Here is a 4129-nt window from a genome sequence, read left to right as displayed (position 1 = left end):
AGTTTTTTTCTCACAAATTTATCAGATTTCTCTTTTTAACTTTAATTCTTTGTGTCTCTGAACATTAATGTCAGGACTCAATAATTCATTAATAAGTTAATTATAACACAAATGTCTGGTAAACAGCTTTTATGACGTACTATAACATTCTTAGACATTCTATACAATTAATTTTTTATGATGTTTAATGACATTTATAAAACTAATTATGACTTTAAAAAATATTTTAGGAGATTATTTTTACTGTATTTTTATAATTATTTTCTTTTCCACTTTTTAATAATATTTCTAATGACATACTCTACTATGACTTTTTATTACATTTGTTGTGACATTTTTATGACATTCATGCCCGATTTGACATTTTTATTATTCAATAATAATTCAAATTTCAATTCTGTTTCTTTTTGGAGCCAAAGTTGTAAAGTTTGTTGATGCAAAACAAACAACCGATGAATTGATGAATCACTCAGATATTATTCTTTATTAACTTCTGGTTGATGAAAAATTTAAAAAACTACAAACTCAAATCCTCAACCACCCAAAACACAGTAGCTTGCTTCTTATTTCATGTTTTTAATAGTATTTGTATCTGTATTTGAATGACTGAATGACTCAATAAGATGTGTGTATGTCAGTGCGGATGTGTGTGAGCAGCTCTTAACGGACCCTTTGCATGATAAATGCTTGACGCCTGGTTGCTCCCCTTCACCCTCCGCATGAAACGTTTCCATATTTGAAATCACTGAAACTAAATATCCGACAGCAGAACTGCAGCGTGTGTGTGTTGTTGAAGAGGAGCGATGGTAAGTCTAATCCATCGCTGCAGAACAAACAGGGACGACGTGTTTTACAGTGGAGGGGACGCTCTCTGTTTCACTAACCTCGGCAATGATAAGTGATGATTAATGTGTGTTCTGTGCTGTCGCATGTTTTAATTCACTCATGACTGTTTTTGAAGCCTTTGTTTGAGCAGATGGATGTTGGATGTTGTTGTGATGGATGTTGATACGATGGAGAGTTAACGGGAGCTTTGGAAGACGTTCACACGGAGAAAACAGGCCTGTCAGTTATGTGCAGGAAGCATAAATGTACCAAAAAGTTCTGAGACTTTACAGACTTGCTGCAAACACAGGGCTTAGCGTTAGCTTAGCAACACAGCTAGTCTGAACGAGAACAGATCGACAGGAAATGTTCATCTGGTTCTATCGGTGTGAACTTTAGTGCTTTAGTTTGTAGTTTATTCACCACAAACGAAGTAGAAGACGTGGACGTAGTTTTGAAGCCTCCAGTTCGGCGATTTGGTCGTCGCCATCTTGTTTTTTTTGCAACCAGTGAACAGGAAGTGACCATATCTGGACTGAGGAGGAGTGACGTAGAGACGCCGTATACGTATCTGGTAGAGACCTGTCAATCACCGTGTAGCCCCGCCCTAAAGCATCCCCTGCTTTATGGTCTGTTTGACTCTAAATGGACCATAATGTACTAAATGAACATCATGCTGTATTGAAGAAGACTTTGAAACTAGAGATTGAGACCATAAACTCATGTTTACAATGTTTACTGAGGTAATAAATCAAGAGAGAAGTAGAGTCATTTTCTCATAGACTTCTATACAACCAGAGGAGTCGCCCCCTGCTGGACACTAGAGAGAATGCAGCTTTATGGTCTGTTTGAATCTAAATGGATCATAATTTACTAAATGAACTTCATGCGTAACTTTGGATTTGAAATAATGTAAAACAAGATTGTCTGCAGTAAAAAGCTTGTTTTACACTAAGAAATGAACTCAGTTCACATTATGAAGGTAGATTATTTTTGCTTATTCTTTAATAAGTTTATTCTGTTTCTCTGAATGAAACCTGTACCGTCTTCCAGAGCTCCCGTTAGCTCTCACGCCCAGCAGAGGAAACCGAGACTCTGAAGCCGATATATTTATTGATATCTATTTTTAAACTTTAAGATGTGACATTAGCTCACCTTTTCCCCCACAACCTTTCCTCCCCCCGGGCTGAAGAGTCTCCTTTCCTCCGGCTCCACTCCTCCTCTCATCCTCCATCACCTCCTCCTCTTCCTCTCCTCATGTTAACCCCATTGCTCATCTGTTGTTTGTTCTCTCTCTCTCTTTCTCTCTCTGTCTCTTTTCTTTTTCTTCCCGTCTGTGTAGGCAGCCCGTTGAGTAACTTCTTTGACGTAATTAAACAGCTTTTTTCAGACGAGAAGAACATCCAAGCGTCCGGCGCCCCCCCCGCCACGCCTAGCTCCCCCGCCAAGCATGCCCCCGGCAGCAAGCCCAGCCAGCCCCCCCCGCCCAATGACTCTAAATGCCCCCCCGGAAAAGACAAAACAAAGATGGCCGCCAGCAACCGGACGCAGGAACAACCTTAAGGAGCGGTAGCTGTGCATGACTAGAGAGAGAGAGAGAGTCAGAAAGACAAAGAAAAGAAACAGATCTACTTTTTGCCTATAACTTTTCTACAGTATAACGGGAATGGCTACTTCAGTTTGGATCAGTATTTTACAATAAGTAGCAAATGTAGCTTTGTTGTCCCCCCCCTTCTGTCCCTCCCTTGTGTCCTCTTGGGGGGGGGGTATTTTTGGGTGGGTGTGTGTCGTCCTCATGTGTGATGGCTTGACTTGTCTCTGCCACCAGGATTCATCCATAATAACTATTAAACCTCGGCGTGGCTCCTCGAGAACCGGCCGACGGCGGCCCACTCACGCCCCGCCGCCGCTGAAGAAAAGACTTCCCCCTCTCCCCCTCTTTTACTCCCCCACCTCCCTCTCTCTCTCCCACCAGACCAAACAAACACAGAGACATCTCGGGAGGAGTTGTAAAAAGGAAAAAATAAATAAAAAAAGCCTTAAAAGACAGTGATGTTTGTCGACACACACACATCCTCCTCTCCTTTCTCTTTCTTCTAATCCTCCCACATGTACATACAAAATAACAGAAACACACATACTGTACTCAACACAAACATGACTTCTTCTTTGCGGGATGTAATGACTTGCACACGCTGACAAACAGGAAGAAGACGGACGGACGCTGGCTGGATTGTATTTCTTTTTTTAACGTCTTTCTTTGTGAGCGGCCGGGTTTCTGAGCGCGCTCAGTGACGTTTCTCTGAAAATGGGTTCAGAAGTTTCCCATAAGATTTTGATCGCTGGGGGGGTGATATCACATAAATGAATGATCTATTCTGTTGTACAGATTAAATAATGTTCCGTATGTATAAAAAGTTGTAGTCGTGACATGTTTTCTAGAGTTGTGTTGCCATTTATTTTGTTCTGTATTCCTGTCGCAGGCCGCGGTCACACCAGCGGTTTAAAAAACGGCAAATGTTCTCGGTGAAATCGGCTCTTTTCCGCTGGAATCACTTCAAACTAATTTGCGTCGTTGACCGACAACGAGACGTCTTTAGAGAGCTGGAGGGTCCAAAATGGAGGCTAGCTAGCGTAGCGTGTTAGCTGTGCGGACAGAGGAACACGTTGACGTTCACAGCTTATTGTCTGTTTATTGTTTAAATCCAGTATTTATGCACAGTTGCAGATAAAGATCAGGCTATACTAATATTAATAGGAGTTTTTAGTGTTTTTAGTTTATTTGCACAATTTTAAATAAATACACAAACATAACAGAGATAAATAATATCAGGAAGAGGCATAAAACCTACTGGACTTATTTAAAGCCTCCACGTGAATAATGTTAAAATCATTATATATAATAAACATTATTAAGGACAACACAAAAGATATGACTACATATTGAACAAAAAACATAATTATCATATCTGTAGAATTAGATTCAAGTGTCCGCTGCGTAGAATTGTTTCTAGAATTGAGTCAAAGTTTATTGAATAAAAAATGTAATCTTTCCAAAATTCACATCTTATCCAACGAAATATTCAGCAATTTAATTGTACATTAAAGCATGAAAGAAAATGAATATAAGAAGAAAAAGTGTTTAATCTGATGAATCTCTTTATTTACATGAAGTATTTCGTTCAAGGCTTTATTTAGATTTATTTTAGTGATGACATAAAATATGACAACAGACATTCAAACTTTCTTTCAAAAACCTCAATAATAGCTTTGAATGTTAACGGCTTCATAAACTCTTGAAGTA

The 4129-nt window shown here is 39.4% G+C and overlaps 1 pseudogene; it reads left to right on the top strand.

Moving 5' to 3' along the window:
• Positions 1 to 2388, top strand: part of LOC142940986 (serine/threonine-protein kinase BRSK2-like) — an 11921-nt pseudogene extending 9533 nt beyond the window's left edge.
• Positions 2389 to 4129: the final 1741 nt, after the last annotated feature.

The sequence above is a fragment of the Anarhichas minor genome, unplaced genomic scaffold (assembly GCF_050575085.1).
Source record: "Anarhichas minor isolate MPS153535 unplaced genomic scaffold, ASM5057508v1 ptg000123l, whole genome shotgun sequence".
NCBI classification, from domain to species: domain Eukaryota; kingdom Metazoa; phylum Chordata; class Actinopteri; order Perciformes; family Anarhichadidae; genus Anarhichas; species Anarhichas minor.
This window is presented reverse-complemented; position numbering and strand designations above follow the sequence as displayed.